The sequence below is a fragment of the Pseudoliparis swirei genome, chromosome 4 (genome assembly GCF_029220125.1).
Source record: "Pseudoliparis swirei isolate HS2019 ecotype Mariana Trench chromosome 4, NWPU_hadal_v1, whole genome shotgun sequence".
Taxonomy (NCBI): Eukaryota; Metazoa; Chordata; class Actinopteri; order Perciformes; family Liparidae; genus Pseudoliparis; species Pseudoliparis swirei.
In genome coordinates this window covers 501,006-519,456 of record NC_079391.1, presented here as the reverse complement: position 1 = coordinate 519,456, position 18,451 = coordinate 501,006, and the positions used below count along the sequence as shown (strand labels likewise).

General features: G+C 49.6%; 1 non-coding gene across 1 annotated transcript; it reads left to right on the top strand.

The window, feature by feature from the left end:
• The first annotated feature begins 10,245 nt into the window (after positions 1–10,245).
• Positions 10,246–10,364, top strand: LOC130193309 (5S ribosomal RNA). The gene has a single exon (XR_008831542.1). It is a non-coding gene; the product is annotated as a 5S ribosomal RNA (ribosomal RNA).
• The last annotated feature ends 8,087 nt before the right edge of the window (positions 10,365–18,451 follow it).

Genomic DNA, 18,451 nt, shown 5'->3' with positions numbered 1-18,451 from the left:
AATGTACAGCGAATGTACAGCAGGTGTCACTCATACACTCATAGTCTTACAGCGAATGTACAGTAATGTACAGCAGGTGTCACTCATACACTCATAGTCTTACAGCGAATGTACAGCAGGTGTCACTCATACACTCATAGTCTTACAGCGAATGTACAGAATGTACAGCAGGTGTCACTCATACACTCATAGTCTTAGAGCGAATGTACAGCAGGTGTCACTCATACACTCATAGTCTTAGAGCGAATGTACAGCAGGTGTCACTCATACACTCATAGTCTTAGAGCGAATGTACAGCAGGTGTCACTCATACACTCAGTATTCTTTTGACTCTTACAGCGAATGTACAGCAGGTGTCACTCATACACTCATAGTCTTAGAGCGAATGTACAGCGAATGTACAGCAGGTGTCACTCATACACTCATAGTCTTAGAGCGAATGTACAGCATGTCTCACTCATACACTCATGACATTTTACATGTTTTGTACCCAGGGAAGGTGCTTCAAGTCCTGGGTACTTTGAGTGACATTTTACCTGTTCTGTACCCAGGAAAGGTGCTTCAAGTCCTGGGTACTTTGAGTGACATTTCACCTGTTCTGTACCCAGGAAAGGTGCTTCAAGTCCTGGGTACTTTGAGTGACATTTTACCTGTTCTGTACCCAGGAAAGGTGGCTCAATTCCTGGGTACTTGTATAGTAATGTCACCATGGTGCTCATTGTCTTCCATTGACTCTTGCATGTAATGTAATGTACAGCCGGTCTCACTCATAGTCTTCTATTGACCCTGGTACTTTTAGTGACATTTCACCTGTGTTGTACCCAGGAAAGGTGCTTCAAGTCCTGGGTACTTTTATCGTAATGTGACCATGGTTCTCCTGGTACTTTTAGTGACATTTTACTGGAAAGGTGGTCCCATAAAGGACCAGGGCATCCATGGCTGTCTGGCGTTTCATTTTCAAGCATTTTGGACGTTTTACATGCTAAACCGGAAGTTACATGCTAGACCGGAAGTGCCGAAAGTACCTCTTATGAAGGGTCTAGAGCTTAGTTCTTTGAGTATGTTAGTCACGCCACCCTGGGGACTCTGTGGTTTCAGAGCATGTTGAAAAATCGCTAGCCACATGCTAATCAGTAGCTGTTTCTAAATCTTTTAAAAGTGAATATTGCGAATAAAATACGGGCCAAGTACCATGGACTCAGACCACTTTCACTGATGTGCACCTAGGAGGAATCATGATCCTGGGTAGTTTTCTGCAATTGACCATTTCCTCCGAAATAGGCATAATTTCAAGGATTTTGAAATCGTGACATTTGCTCACCACTTGTATGGGCAGCCGAGTGAAAATGTCACGATTGATTGGTTTGTACCCAGGAAAGGTGCCCAAAACCTGGGTACTTGCAGAGGAAGTGGTCATGGTGGTCCCATAAAGGACCAGGGCATCCGTGGCTGTCTGGCGTTTCATTTTCAAGCATTTTGGACGTTTTAAAATCGCTACGGGGCCACATGCGAAACCGGGTGCAATGGCGGCATCTGGTTTCGATTTCAAAACGGAAATGTCCCAGCCTCTGGTGGCGAGATTACAGCAAATGACATTTTCAATGCTCTTTCATGCATTTTTACATTAATAACAAGGCGAGTTAAGGTCAGAACTGACAGGCTCTTCCAAGGGTACGGAAGGAAGGCACTGTGTCCCAGGTGTTTTTTGATTTTAGCGCCTCCAAACTCGGCCGGCAACTCTGACCCCGGACACGCGGGACGGAAGGTCACCCAGGTCCCTAACAAGGACAGGAAGGGAAGGAAGGGAAGGGACGGAAAGGGACAGGAAGGGACAGGAAGGGACGGGAAGAGACCCAAGGGACAGGAAGGGACGGGAAGGGGAAGGACAGGAAGGCGGAAGGACAGGGACAGGAAGAGACGGGACCCAAGGACAGGAAGGACCCAAGGGACAGGAAGGACAGGAAGGACCAAAGACAGGAAGGGAAGGAAGGGACAGGAAGGGACCCGAGGGACGGGAAGGGACAGGAAGGGACGGGAAGGGACCCGAGGGACGGGAAGGGACAGGAAGGGGCGGGAAGGGACAGGAAGGGACAGGAAGTGACAGGAAGGGACGGGAAGAGACAGGAAGGGACCCAAGGGACAGGAAGGGACGGGAAGGGACCCGAGGGACGGGAAGGGGAAGGAGGGAAGAGAAGGAAGGGACAGGAAGGGACGGGAAGAGACCCAAGGGACAGGAAGGGACGGGAAGAGACAGGAAGGGACCCAAGGGACAGGAAGGGACAGGAAGGGACAGGAAGGGATGGGAAGAGACCCAAGGGACAGGAAGGGACGGGAAGTGACAGGAAGAGACCCAAGGGACAGGAAGGGATGGGAAGAGACAGGAAGGGACCCAAGGGACAGGGAGGGAGGAAGTAAGGAAGGAAGAGACCGGGACAGGAAGAAGGGACCCGGAGGAAGGGACAGGAAGGGACGGAAGAGACGGAAGGACAGGAAGGGATGAGAAGGAGGAGAAGGAGGACGGAAGGAAGGGGGAAGGGACAGGAAGGGACAAGGAATTGATGGAAGGACGGAAGACGAAGGGACAGGAGACAGGAAGGGACAGGAAGGACAGGAAGGATGGAAGGACAAGAAGGGACGGGAAGGGAAGGGACGGTAAGGGACAGGAAGGGACCCGAGGGACAGGAAGGGACAGGAAGGGACGGGAAGGGGCGGGAAGGGACGGAAAGGGACAGGAAGGGACGGAAGGGGAAGAAGGACAGGAAGAGACCCAAGGAAGGAAGGGATGGGAAGGACAGGAAGGACGACGGAAGGGACCAAAGGACAGGAAGGACAGGAAGGACGGGAAGAGACGGGAAGGGATGGGAAGGGACAAGGACAGGAAGGGAAAGGACAGGAAGGGACAGGAAGGACGGAAGAGACAGGAAGGGACCCAAGGGAAGGGAAGACAGGAAGGGACAGGAAGGGACGGGAAGGGACAGGAAGGGACGGGAAGAGACCCAAGGGACAGGAAGGGACAGGAAGGGACGGGAAGGACGGGAAGGGACAGGAAGGGACAGGAAGGGACGGGAAGGGATGGGAAGGGACAGGAAAAGGGAGGGGAGGGAAGGAGGAAGGGAAGGGAAGGGACGGAAGGACGGAACCCAAGGGACAGAAGGACGGGAAGGACGGGAAGGACAGGAAGGAGGGACGGAAGGAAGGACAGGAAGGGACCCGAGGGACAGGAAGGGACGGGAAGGGACAGGAAGAGACAGGAAGAAGGGGAGGAAGGACAGGAAGGGGAAGGGAAGGGACAGGAAGGGACGAAGGAAGGGACCCAATGGGAAGGACTGGAAGGACAGGGACGGGAAGGGACAGGAAGGGATGGGAAGGGAGGGGAAGGGACGGGAAGAGACAGGAAGGGACCCAAGGGACGGGAAGGGACAAGAAGGGACGGGAAGGGACAGGAAGGGACCCAAGGGACGGGAAGGGACGGGAAGGGACAAGAAGGACGAAGGGACGAGGAAGGGACGGGAAGGGGCGGGAAGGGACGGGAAGGGACGGAAAGGGACAGGAAGGGACGGGAAGAGACCCAATGGACAGGAAGGGACGGGAAGGGACAGGAAGGGACCCAAGGGACAGGAAGGGATGGGAAGGGACAGGAAGGGACGGGAAGAGACCCAAGGGACAGGAAGGGACCCGAGGGACGGGAAGGGACGGGAAGGGACAGGACGGGAAGGGACGGGAAGGGACGGGAATTGATGGGAAGGGACGGGAAGAGACGGGAAGGGACGGACGGAAGACAGGAAGGGGGGAAGGACAGGGGATGGAAGGACAAGGAAGGACGGGAAGTGACAGGAAGGAAGGGACAGGACGGGGAAGACGGAGGAGAGGGGAAGGGACAGGAAGGAAGGGAAGAAGGACGGGAAGGGAGGGACGAAGGACTGAAGGACAGGAAGCGGGAGGGAAGGGAGAGACCCAAGGGACAGGAAGGGGGAAGGGACAGGAAGGGACGGAAGGACACAGGAAGGGACGGAGACCCAAGGAAGGAAGGAAGACGGAAGTGACAGGAAGGAAGAGACAGGAAGGACAGGAAGGGCAGGAAGGACAGGAAGGAGGAAGGGGGGAAGGGACAGGAAGGGAAGGACGGAAGGACAGGGAAGGACAGGAAGGGACAGGAAGGACAGGAAGGGACGGAAGAGACGGAAGGACAGGAAGGACAGAAGGACTGAAGGAAAGAGACAGGAAGGGAAGGGATTGGAAGGGAGGGAAGAGGACGGAAGGGATGGAAGGGACGGAAGGAAGGAGGACGAGAAGGGATGAAGGACAGGAAGGACGGAAAGGGACGGGAGAGGACGGGAAGGACGGGAAGGGACGGGACGGGAAGAGACAGGAAGGACGGGAAGGACAGGAAGGACGGGAGAAGGAAGGAAGGGACCCAAGGACGGAAGGGACAAGAAGGGACGAAAGGAGGAAGAAGGAAGAGGACGGAAGGGACAGGAGGGGACGGGATGGGGCGGGAAGGAACGGGAAGACGGGAAGAGACCCAAGGGACAGGAAGGGACGGGAAGGGACGGGAAGGGACAGGAAGGGACGGGAAGGAAGGAAGGGGAAGGAAGGGACAGGGACGGGGATGGACAGGACGGGAAGGGATGGGAAGGGACAGGAAGGGACGGAAGGACAGGAAGGGACAGGACAGGAAGGGACGGAAGGGACAGGAAGGGATGGGAAGGGGCGGGAAGGGACGGAAAGGGACAGGAAGGGACGGGAAGAGACCCAATGGACAGGAAGGGACGGGAAGGGACAGGAAGGGACCCGAGGGACGGGAAGGGACAGGAAGGGACCCAAGGGACAGGAAGGGATGGGAAGGGACAGGAAGGGACGGGAAGAGACCCAAGGGACAGGAAGGGACCCGAGGGACGGGAAGGGACAGGAAGGGACGGGAAGTGACGGGAAGGGACAGGAAGGGACGAGAAGGGACGGGAAGGGACAGGACGGGAAGGGACAGGAAGGGACGGGAAGGGACGGGAATTGATGGAGGGAAGGAAGAGAAGGACGGGAGGAAGGGACAGGAAGGGATGGGAAGGGAAGGAAGGAAGGGACGGAAGGGAAGGAAAGGAACGGAAAGGAAGGGAAGGAAGAGAGGACGGAAGGGACAGGAAGGACGGAGGGGAAGGGACAGGAAGGGGCGGAAGAGACGAAGGGAGGGAAGGGACAGGAAGGACGGAAGGACAAGAAGGACAGGAAGGAAGGACAAGAAGGGACGGGAAGGGACGGAAAGGGACAGGAAGGGACCCGAGGGACGGGAAGGGACAGGAAGGGACGGGAAGGGGCGGGAAGGGACGGGAAGGGACAGGAAGGGACGGGAAGGGGCGGGAAGGGACGGGAAGAGACCCAAGGGACAGGAAGGGATGGGAAGTGACAGGAAGGGACGGGAAGGGACAGGAAGGGACGGGAAGAGACCCAAGGGACGGGAAGTGACAGGAAGGGAAGTGACAGGAAGGACAGGAAGGGAGGGAAGGAGACAGGAAGGGACAGGAAGGACAGGAAGGACAGGAAGGGAAGGGAAAGGAAAGGGCAGGAAGGGACGGGAAGGACAGGAAGGGACGGAAAGGACCCGAGACGGAAGGAGGGAAGGACGAGAGACGGGAAGGATAGGACGGACAGGAAGGACAGAAGGATGGGAAGGGACGGAAGGGACAGGAAGGACAGGAAGGGACAGGAAGGACGGAAGGGGGGAAGGACAAGAAGGACGGAAAGGACCCGAGGGATGGGAAGGGACGGGAAGGGACAGGACGGGAAGGGACAGGAAGGGACGGGAAGGGACGGGAAGGAAGAAGGACGGAAAGGGACGGAAGGACAGGAAGGACGAAGAGACCCAAGGACAGGAAGGACGGAAGGGGAGGAAGGGACGGGAAGGGACAGGAAGGGATGGGAAGGGACGGAAGGACGAAGGACGGAAGAGAGGGGGAAGGGACGGGAAGAGACAGGAAGGGACGGGAAGGGACAGGAAGGGACGGGAAGGGACAAGAAGGGACGGGAAGGGACAGGAAGGGACCCAAGGGACGGGAAGGGACGGAAAGGGACAGGAAGGGACCCGAGGGACGGGAAGGGGCGGGAAGGGACGGAAAGGGACAGGAAGGGACGGGAAGAGACCCAATGGACAGGAAGGGACGGGAAGGGACCCGAGGGACGGGAAGGGACAGGAAGGGACCCAAGGGACAGGAAGGGATGGGAAGGGACAGGAAGAGACCCAAGGGACAGGAAGGGAGGGACGGACGAAAGGACAGGAAGGACGAAGGAAGACGGAAGGACAGGACGGGAAGGGACGGGAATTGATGGGAAGGGACGGGAAGAGACGGGAAGAGACAGGAAGGGATGGGAAGGGACAGGAAGGGACAAGAAGGGATGGGAAGGGAAGGGACGGGACCCAAGGGACGGGAGGGGAAGGAAGGACAGGAGGAAGGGACAGGAAGGGACCCAAGGGAGGAAGCAGGAAGGGACGGGAAGGGACGGGAAGGGACAGGAAGGGACGAGAAGGGATGGGAAGGGACGGGAAGGGACGGGAAGGGACAGGAAGGGACGGGAAGGGACAGGAAGGGACGGGAAGAGAAGACAGGACAGGAAGGAGAAGTGACAGGAAGGACGGAAGAGACAGGAAGGGACAGGAAGGACAGAAGAGACAGGAAGGGAAGACAGGAAGGACGGAAGAAGGACAGGAAGGACAGGAAGGACCCGAGGACGGAAGGACAGACAGAAGGACGGAAGAGACAGGAAGGACAGGACGGAAGGGACAGGAAGGGACAGAAGGATGGGAAGGGACGGAAGGACAGAAGGGACGGAAGGGACGGAATTGATGGAAGGACGGGAGAGACGGAAGGGATGGAAGGGAAGGGACAGGAAGGGACGAGAAGGGACGGGAAGGGACGGGAAGGGACAGGAAGGGACGGGAAGGGATGGGAAGGGACGGGAAGAGACGGGAAGGGACGGGAAGAGACAGGAAGGGACGGGAAGGAAGGACGGACGAAGGGACAAGGACAGGAAGGACAGGAAGGGACGGGAAGGGACAGGAAGGGGCGGGAAGGGACAGGAAGGGACGGGAAGAGACCCAAGGGACAGGAAGGGACGGGAAGAGACAGGAAGGGACGGGAAGGGACAGGGGAAGGACGGGAAGACAGGAAGGGACCAAGGGGAAGAAGGACAGGGAACCCGAGGCACGGAAGGGACGGGAAGGGACAGGAAGGGACGGGAAGGGACGGGACGGGAAGGGACAAGAAGGGACGGGAAGGGACGGAAAGGGACAGGAAGGGACCCGAGGGACGGGAAGGGACAGGAAGGGACCCAAGGGACAGGAAGGGACAGGAAGGGACGGGAAGAGACCCAAGGGACAGGAAGGGACCCGAGGGACGGGAAGGGACAGAAGGGACGAAGGAAGGAAGGGAAGGGACACAGAAGGACGGGAAGGGACAGGACGGGAAGGGACAGGAAGGGACGGGAATTGATGGGAAGGGACGGGAAGGGATGAAGGACAGGAAGAGAAGGAAGGGATGGGAAGTGACAGGAAGGGACGGAAGGCGGGAAGGACAAGAAGGACAGGAAGGGACAGAAGGATGAGGGAAGGGAAGAGGAAGGACGGAAGGACGGAAGGACGGGAAGGGACAGGAAGGACGAAGGGAAGGAAGGGACAGGAAGGAAAGAAGGGACAGGAAGGGAAGGGAAGGGACAGGAAGGAGGAAGAGGACCTAAGGGACAGGAAGGGACGGAGGAAGGACAGGAGGACGGAAGAGACCCAAGGACAGGAAGGACGGAAGAGACAGGAAGGGACGGAAGGGACAGGAAGGACGGGAAGGGACGAAGGAGGGACAGAGGGATGGGAAGGGAAGGAAGGGACGGAAGGACAGGAAGGACTAGGAAGGGAACGGAAGGGACGGAATTGATGGGAAGGACAAGGAGAGAAGGGATGGGAAGGGACAGGAAGGGACGGGAAGGGACGGGAATTGATGGGAAGGGACGGGAAGAGACGGGAAGGGACGGGAAGGGACGGGAAGGATGGGAAGGATGGGAAGAAGGACGGAAGGACAGGAAGGGACAAGAAGGGAAGGGAAGAAGGATGGAAGGGAAGGACGAGGGACGGAAGGACGGAAGGGACAGGAAGGACGGAAGGGACGGAAAGGGACAGAAGGGACGAAGGGACAGGAAGGGAAGGGGAAGAAGGACAGGAAGGGAAGGAAGGACAGGAAGGGATGGAAAGGAAGGGGAGAAGGGACGGAAGGAGGACGGAAGAGACGGACAGGAAGGACGAAAGAGAAGGGAAGGAAGGAAGAGAAGGGGAAGGACAGGAAGGACCCAAAGGAAGGGAAGGGAAAGGGACGGAAAGGACAGGAAGGGACCAGAGGGACGGGAAGGAAGGGAAGGGACGGGGAAGGGACGGAAGGGACCCAGGGACAGGAAGGACGGAAGGAGACCCAAGGACAGGAAGGGACAGGAAGGGACCCGAGGGACGGGAAGGGACAGGAAGGGATGGGAAGGGAGGGGAAGGGACGGGAAGAGACAGGAAGGGACCCAAGGGACAGGAAGGGACGGGAAGGGACAGGAAGGGACGGGAAGAGATAGGAAGGGACCCAAGGGACAGGAAGGGACAGGAAGGGACGGGAAGAGACAGGAAGGGACAGGAAGGGACGGGAAGAGACCCAAGGGACAGGAAGGGACCCGAGGGACGGGAAGGGACAGGAAGGGACGGGAAGGGACGAGTTATGATGAGTTATTATGAGTTATGATGAGTTATGACGAGTTATGATGAGTTATGAGTTATGATGAGTTATGAGTTATGATGAGTTATGATGAGTTATTATGAGTTATGATGAGGTATTATGAGTTATGATGAGTTATGAGTTATGATGAGTTATGATGAGTTATGAGTTATGATGAGTTATTATGGGTTATTATGAGATATTATGAGTTATGATGAGTTATGATGAGTTATAGATAGATAGATATATACTTTATTAATCCCCAAGGGGAAATTTGTCGTCACAGTAGCAGCACCAATAAACTAAACACACAAGAATAAAAAATAAAATATAAAAAACAGGGATGAAAGACATAGGAGTATACAAAGTAAAATATAAAATAATATATATATGTATATGTATAACATATATGCATACACAATACAAATGACAAATTAAATTAAATATAAAAATATTAAATATAGACAGTGTGCAAAATGCAAAGTGTGTGTAGTGTAAATGAAATGTGTGTTCATGTGTGTAGTGTAAATAAATGAAATGTGTGTAGTTATTGCACTATGATCTGGCAAGAGGTGATCCGTTGTAGAGCCTCATAGCCGTCGGCAGGTTCTCCTGTATCTGTCCTTGTGGCAGCGTGAGGAGACGTCTGGAGAAAGTCCTCCTCTGTCCCTGTAGGAGGTGGAGAGGGTGGTCCGGGTTGTCCAATATGGACAGCAATTTCTTCAACGTCCTCCTCTCCACCACCTGTTCCAGGTGCTCCAGCTGGCAGCCGATGATGGAGCCAGCCTTCCTAACCAGTTTGTTGAGACGGCTAGTGTCACCGGCTCCGATGCTGCTTATTATGAGTTATTATGAGTTATGATATATCTGGATTAAAACACAGATTAGCACTTCAGTGGCACTTAGATAGCACTTACTTATGGTACTTTTGTAGTTCGACTATGTTGAGGAAATGTTACTTCCTGTATTCTTGTTGTTCTTAGTTTGTACTCTAGGTTGAAATGCACTTATTGTAAGTCGCTTTGGATAAAAGCGTCTGCTAAATGACATGTAATGATGAGTTATTATGAGTTATCATGAGTTATTATGCGTTATGATGAGTTATTATGTGTTATTATGACTAAATGTTCTAATGTTCACGTCCTCGTGGTCAGCAGCAACAAACTCAACGTCATTGTGTTTTAAAGGACCCATCGTATGCCCATTTTTCCACAAGTTGATATGGTTCCTTGGGGTCTTAATGAAATGTTTGTAACATATTTTGGTCAAAATACCACAAGAATCATTTCAAACAGCACCCTTTTTAACCTGTCAAAAACACCTCCCCACAAATTTACCTGTTTTGAGTGCCTGTTCCTTTAAATCATTGGTGCCAGGGTTACGGCCCTAGGGCCGGACTCGGCCCGACTGTACGTCACATCCGGCCCGCGGGTGATAAGGGGAGAATTTTTTATTTATTTAATTTTTATAATTTTTTGTCTCCGATTCTTGAAAAAGCTCATTTGCAGGCTCAATTTTTGCTTACGGCCATATCACCCTGATCACGCCCGATCTCGTCTGATCTCGGAAGCTAAGCCGGGTCGGGCCTGGTCAGTACTTGGATGGGAGACCGTCTGGGAATACCAGGTGCTGTAAGCTTCCCCACTCTTTCAAAAAAGCCACAGTGGCTTTTTTGGTGCATTTCTAATTTATATATGTTGGCTACTTGCATGGATAGGAAAATGTTACGTTTTTAGAGGGTAACTGTCTCCTGCTTTAGGCTATGTAATTGTAGGCCTCATTGTGAGGCAATTTTGGTGCCAATGCAATTTCTTAATGATGTGTAGGCCTTCATGAATCATTTCAAATAGCCTACCTATCCATGTGTTGAGTCAGTGTTTGGCCTTTTCAGTCCGAAAGTGTAATCCGGCCCCCTGAGATCTCACTTGAAAAAAATCTGGCCCCCTGTCCAATTTCACCCTGGCATCCCTGCTTTAAATGCAGATACGTCTGCTGGCCCACAACGTAAAGGCTGGAATTATTTGTTTGTCAGAGACCTGGCTTGACTCCAGTATTAGCGATTCAGAAATTGATATAGCCAATTACTCTGTAGTTAGGAAGGATCGCAATCGAAAAGTAGGCGGGGTCTGTGCTTTCGTGAGAAACGACATTAATTTCACGGTGAAAAAGGACCTGGGCGATGAGGTTGAAGTTATTCTGTTGGACATTCACCTGCCCAAAACGAAACCATTGCTAATGGGAGTATGTTACAGACCGCCTGATCAAAGTACTTTTTATGAAAATCTAGAAAATGTATTGACTAGCTGCGATGGAACAAAAAATGAATGTATTCTGATGGGAGATTTCAATAGTGATGTATCTAACAAGGGCTGTCCTACATATGGTGCTTTTTCTAAATTTAGTAAGCTTTTTGATTTAAAGCAGCTGGTTAATGAACCTACTCGTGTAAGCCAAACGACTAAAACAACCATCGATCTTATTATGGTGTCAGACAAATATAATATCCCGCATCATGGTGTGATTGCATATGGGATTAGTGACCATTTCATCACATTTTGTACCAGGAAGGTCCATAGAGAAACTTTTTCAAGCCATAAAATTATTAAAATCAGATCTCTTAAGAACTACTGTGTTGACACATTTAGAGAGCAGCTTAGGAAAATTGACTGGTCTTCAGTGTTGGAAAATGTTTCTGTTGATAGTGCATGGGATCTGTTTAATCAAATTTTCCTTAGTATAGTGAATAAGTTGGCTCCATATAAACAAGTTAGGGTAAAGCAGAGATCAAGCCCGTGGCTTAACGCAGATATTTTAACTGCTATAAAACAAAGGGAGGAGGCCTTGCGGAGGTTTCTGAAATCTCATGAGGAAGTAGATGCTGATGCTTATAAAAAATGCAGAAACGAAGCACAGAGAAGGATTAAGGTAGCAAAAAAGGACTACTATATGAACCTAATAAAGGATAACAAAAATGAGCCAAAGAAGCTATGGAAAGCTCTGAAAGACTTGGGATGTGGGGGAAAGGCCAACAGCGGCAAGCCCAATATTGGCTTGGATATCAATGGCAAGATTGATTTTAACAAAGCAAAGGTAGCCAATTATTTTAACATCTTTTTTACCTCTGTAGCCAATAAACTTGTTGAAGCATTGCCTCCTAAGACTGGTGTATATGGAGAGGAGTTTACACAGAGGTTTTATTCTAGTCGAGGGGTACTGGCTGGTTCATTTGCCATGTCCAAGGTGTCAGTTGAGAAGGTAGCTGTGTTGTTGGCCGAGCTCAATATAGCTAAAGCCACGGGCCTAGACAACATTCCTGCTCGGTTTTTAAGAGATGGTGCGTGGAAATAGCTCCTGTGTTTCCCACTTAATTAACCTCTCCTTGGAGCAAGGCATTGTTCCAAGTAGCACCAAACACGCAAAGATTATTCCCTTGTACAAAAAGGAGTAGATCCGAGCAAGGTAATTATAGGCCTGTGTCCATTTTGAGTGTTTTATCCAAGATTTTAGAAAAGGTGGTGCACGAGCAGATATCGGAATATGTAGGTAGAGAAAGCCTTTTATACAAGTTTCAATCAGGGTTTAGGAAATCTTATTCTACAGACACATGCCTCCTGTATCTAACTGATTTTATTAGAAAGGAGATGGATGATGGGAAACTGTGTGGAATGGTCTTATTAGATCTCCAAAAGGCCTTTGACACAGTAAACCATGGTCTATTACTTGGTAAGATGAAGGCTCTGGGTCTGAACGATTTATCTGTCAGGTGGATTGCTTCATATCTGACAGGCAGGGACCAGAAAGTAGAGGTCAATGGCTCTATGTCGGATGCCAGACAAATTGACTGCGGGGTGCCGCAAGGAAGTGTTTTAGGAGCATTATTATTTTTACTGTATATTAATGATATGAGTGATGCATGTTCCTGTAATCTGTTTTTATATGCAGATGATGCAACCTTGCTCATCTCGCATAAAGAGTTGAATACGCTCCAAAGAATGTTAGGAGAAGAGCTCTCCAAGATTAGTAACTGGCTGTCCGACAATAGACTATCACTTCACTTAGGGAAAACTGAGTCTATTTTGTTCGGATCGAAACCTAGATTACGTAAGGCTCCGAGACTCAAGGTGGATTTAGTCAGTGAGGTCATAGCAGCAAAACAACAGTGAAGTACCTAGGCTGTTGGTTAGAGGACAGTCTTGGGAGGGAGGGAATGGCCATACAGGTGCTGGGGAAAGTAAATGCCCGCACCAGGTTTTTGGCTAGAAAGGCCAATCTGCTTGACAGGGAAAGTCTTAAACTACTGGCTAACAGCCTGGTGCAGTGTCATTTTGATTATGCTAGTGTATCATGGTTTGGGGGGCTGTCAGTTTCATCCAAAAAAACTGCAGGTGTCACAAAACAAGTTGGTAAGAGTTGTGATGGGACTCGGCCCCTGTGATCATGTTGGGAGAAGCCACTTTAAGGAACTTAACTGGCTTCCAGTTGAGGCCAGAGTGGCTCAGCTTAGGCTCAACATGGTGCACAAAATAGTCAACAATAGGGCCCCCAAATATCTTAATAACTATTTTCCTAGTGTTCGGGAAGTGCACAGCTATGGAACACGATCTAGCTTAGCCAACCTGCATCCACCAAGGTGTAGATCAAAGATGGGGCAAAGCACATTTGCTCACATAGGAGCTCAAGAGTGGAATGAATTGCCTTTGGCCATTAAACAATGCCTGAACCCAATTAGTTTCAAGGGGAACGTTAGGAAATGGCTCCTAGAAAAAGTCCATGATTAAACTTGTATGTCAATGTAGTATTTTGTGTATTACTGTATTGCTTTTTATGATGTAGGTTGGTAATGTGTGAATGTGTGTATTTTTTGTGCCAAGACCAAGGACCACAACGGAAATAAGTCTGTGACTTTTTGTGCTATCCTTGATATTTTTATGATGCGTGACCTTTTGTTTCATGTATTGTATTTATGTCCAATAAACTAAACTAAACTAAACTAAACTAATGAGCCAGCTCCCCCCCCCCCCCCCCCTCTCCTCCACGAGATGCGCTCGCCTAGCTGCTGCCTGCCCAGCTAGCCATTACCTTTGTAGAAATATGGCTACTGCAGATGAAGATAGCGTCGTGCAACCATATCGTTTTGAACCAGAGTCAGACCCTGAACAAGAAGAGGCTCCCGAACAAGTTCGAGAAGTTAGGGCTCAACAGGACGTTTCTGAATGGTAAGTTAACTTTGTCACTTCTACATTTTTGTTTGTTTGTACATTGGCTAAGGTCACCGAACCGTCTTTAAACTGGGTGGGTCGAGTGGTGGTGGGGGGCGGTCCAAGGCCATGTAGCCAGACTCCCTACATGGGCGTGCTTCAAAATCTACGTAGACGTTGGTGGTGATCCCATTTGACGCACTCAAGCATATCGTTTCTGACATCAAGGAACCACAACAAGCCGCGTGAGTTGTTTTTTCCAGCATTTTTGTGTTGGGAGACATGCCAGATACCCAAATTAACATAAAGAAGCACTACAAAAGTGGCATTTTCATAATATGTCCCCTTTAAGACTTTAAGACTCATCGAATATTAACAACTTTATTAATTCAATTCAATTCAGTTTATTTGTATAGCCCAATTTCACAAATTACGAATTTGTCTCGGAGTGCTTTACAATCTGTACACATAGACATCCCTGCCCCAAAACCTCACATCGGACCAGGAAAAACTCCCAAATAACCCTTCAGGGGGGAAAAAAGGGAAGAAACCTGGAGGAGAGCAACAGAGGAGGATCCCTCTCCTAGGATGGACAGATGCAATAGATGTAATGTGACCAGAAGGACAGATTTAGAGTTTAAATACATTCAATGAATATGACAGAGTGTATGAATAGTTCATAGTAGGCATATTCCACGATGGAGACCTCCACGATCCATCAGGCAGATGGAGGTAGAGAGGAGGAGTGGGCGGAGTCTCAACAGTGGGCGGAGTCTCAACAGGGCAGTGGCGTCGTCGGTAGCAGGAATTCCACGACCCATGAACCTGGTTCAGCCCTAACTATAAGCTCTGTCAAAGAGGAACGTCTTAACCCTCCTGTTACCTTTATATTTACTGACATATTTTACCCTTGGGGTCAATTTGACCCCAGCAATTAAAACCTCCAGAAAATTATTAGAATTAATATTGTTTCCCAAGTTTAAGTGTGAGGTACTTTATGTTTGTTTGTTGATACCTAAATAGCCCTTTAAATATATAAAAAAGTTGATATTTATTATATGTTTGACACAGTGAAAAACAGCCTGGGGTCAAATTGACCCGAAAGAACACCGACATTAAACATTGAATGGGGTCAAATTGACCCTAAAGGTAACAGGAGGGTTAAGTCTACTCTTAAATGAGGTGACTGTGTCTGCCTGTGTCTGTGATGTGATCTCTGTTCTTAGTTTTAGTGAGAACACAAGCTGCAGCATTCTAGATCAACTTGTGGGACCTAAGAGACTTCTAGAGCAGCCTGATAATAAGGAGTTGACCTAAGAGACTTCTAGAGCAGCCTGATCATAAGGAGTTGACCTAAGAGACTTATAGAGCAGCCTGATAATAAGGAGTTGACCTAAGAGACTTCTAGAGCAGCCTGATCATAAGGAGTTGACCTAAGAGACTTATAGAGCAGCCTGATAATAAGGAGTTGACCTAAGAGACTTCTAGAGCAGCCTGATCATAAGGAGTTGACCTAAGAGACTTATAGAGCAGCCTGATAATAAGTTGACCTAAGAGACTTATAGAGCAGCCTGATAACAAGGAGTTGACCTAAGAGACTTATAGAGCAGCCTGATCATAAGGAGTTGACCTAAGAGACTTATAGAGCAGCCTGATCATAAGGAGTTGACCTAAGAGACTTATAGAGCAGCCTGATAACAAGGAGTTGACCTAAGAGACCTATAGAGCAGCCTGATCATAAGGAGTTGACCTAAGAGACTTATAGATCAGCCTGATAATAAGGAGTTGACTTAAGAGACTTATAGATCAGCCTGATAATAAGGAGTTGACCTAAGAGACTTATAGAGCAGCCTGATAATAAGGAGTTGACTTAAGAGACTTCTAGAGCAGCCTGATCATAAGGAGTTGACCTAAGAGACTTATAAAGCAGCCTGATAATAAGGAGTTGACCTAAGAGACTTCTAGAGCAGCCTGATAATAAGGAGTTGACCTAAGAGACTTCTAGAGCAGCCTGATAATAAGGAGTTGACCTAAGAGACTTATAAAGCAGCCTGATAATAAGGAGTTGACTTAAGAGACTTCTAGAGCAGCCTGATAATAAGGAGTTGACCTAAGAGACGTATAGAGCAGCCTGATAATAAGGAGTTGACCTAAGAGACTTATAGAGCAGCCTGATCATAAGGAGTTTCAGTAATCTAGAGTGACGGACACGTGGACCCTGTGTCTCATGGCTCTGAGGTGGAGGTGGGGAAGGCGGTCCTTTGTTTGATCTGGGAGGTAAAGCTGATGTGCTTTGGACTCTTTTGGCTCCGTGTATCTACACCTGCTGCATAAAGACTCTTCCCAATACGACCCCTTGGTCATGATAACGATTATTAGACTTTTATCTCAGCCAGAGAACAAGAGCAGAGCTGATATCGAGGCGTTACCGATTCCCAGCCGCCCTTCATGTTCATGAACGCCACACAGGGAAGACTTTAAAGTAACATTATGTCACAATTGTACTGTAGCGACCCTGTGAAGTGGCTGTCGATCACAGGTGGCACCGTGCGTGCTGGTCGAGGGGGCGTGCCTGTGATTGGCGGAGTAGAGGGGAGGCGGGGTTAACCTGTGGAGGGAGGGGAGTTACGTGTGGTTGACGGGAACCGTTGTGTCGAGGTTCGAGCTGCTGAGCTGAGGAACACCTGTCTGTGTTGGAGGATTCCCAATAAAGAAGGAATAATAACGTTGTCCCGTCTCCGTGTCATCAGTCCATAACGTCCGAGACGTTACAGTACCTTAAAATAACAGCTTGAAAAAAATGGTGCCGCTACAATGACTTTTAATATGACGATTTGCGGCTCCGCTATTGCCATCGGGGGTCTGTGGGGAAATAACTCCGCTATGTAGGATTCTGTAGCCGCCCGGTATATCCGGCGGATGGACTTCGACCTGCTTTCTGGCAGTGATGACGCAATGTCATAAAGTGCCACTCCACGCTCGCAGCTACAGTATAAGGGGAGCTTTTTTATGTAGCTTTTTGGTGTCAACAATATTGTATTCGATCACACGTACTCCACATTCAAACATTTAGAAAACAACGTATATAGGATGAAAACGCGATCGGTATTTCATCTAAACTAAATGTTGTCATTCTTTTGGTTATGTTGTAACAATTCGCCCTGAGCAACTCAATCAAGGGGAAAAAGTACAATACGCTAAAATAAAAAAGGGAATGGGCGGATCTGCGAATTCTGGTGTTAACTCTCTCTGCTCAAATGGTCGTAAAAGAAAAACACACAGTCGATATGCGGAAACCCAAATGTTATTATATTAAATCAAATTCAATGCATCTGAAGCCCCCAAAATGAACACATCCACTCCAAACAATCAAACTCACTCAAAACGAAGTATAATCCACAGATCCCGACAGTCCCAAAGTCTTTGCAGTCCCCCAAAACAAAAGTAAATGACTGCACGCGCCCCCCCCCCTCCCCCTCCCCCAAAAGCCAGCAAACAGCTGACCGACCAGGCGGAAAGGTGGCGAGGCGCCGCGTTCAATCCCCGCGCTACTTCACCCTAGTCCGGTAGGTGCTGGCCCGTTCACAGTGTTCCTGCGCAGTCTTCTATTAGTGATCCCGCCCGTTGGTATGAATCCAAAATAGAAACAGTCGCCGGGTTGTTGCCGTCCCGCTCAGCGCGCTCCAAACAAAAAAACCTCGCGTCACCTCCCTCTCGTCACCTTTTATAACCCGTGACACGTACAAATAATAACAATAATAATAATGATCATTATAATACAAGACAACACATGATCCCAACTCAATACAAGTGTATGTGAGGCTGCGTCTATCGTAACTGGGTATTTACGACACTGAAGTAAACGTTAAATACCTCAAAAACTGAAGGGGGCGCTAAAAGGGAAAAACTACATAGTGGGGCTTTAAATACTTGATTCGCCTCCTCAGTCTGACTGGGGTCCACAACGTCATTACATTTGATAATACATTCAATAATCTGCAATATTGTCATCAAAGACGTATTTCCAAGGTGATTATGATAAGACAGGAGAAATACAGATGTTGTTTTACAAAAATGGTTGAATAATCTTGTAATAAATAAACAATGCATAATGTGACAGACTGTATTAAAGAGAACCTCCTGCTTCTTAAAGTGGAAACATATGAAGTCGTGGGTGTTTCCACAGAAACCACGACATGTTTTATAATATGAAGAGGAAGTGTTATCAGTGTATTGACCTGGTTTTACATTCACAGGGCAACACTGCGCCGCATGTTGAACCTCCCCGCTGCGTCACCTGATGTTGTTGTGCGTCCACTGTGGCATCTTCCTGATTGAAGTCAAACATGTATCTCTCTTCAGTGACGTTGCACCACTTGTTGAGCGTGGCTCCACGCAGCACTAAGGGGCTGCATCCAGACATCAGACGCTGTGTAAACGGGAGGATGAACCATCCATGCCCAGCAGGGACTGAAAATGGCGTCGCTGTGAAGATTCAAATGAAAAACTAAATCCAAGTTGGAACCC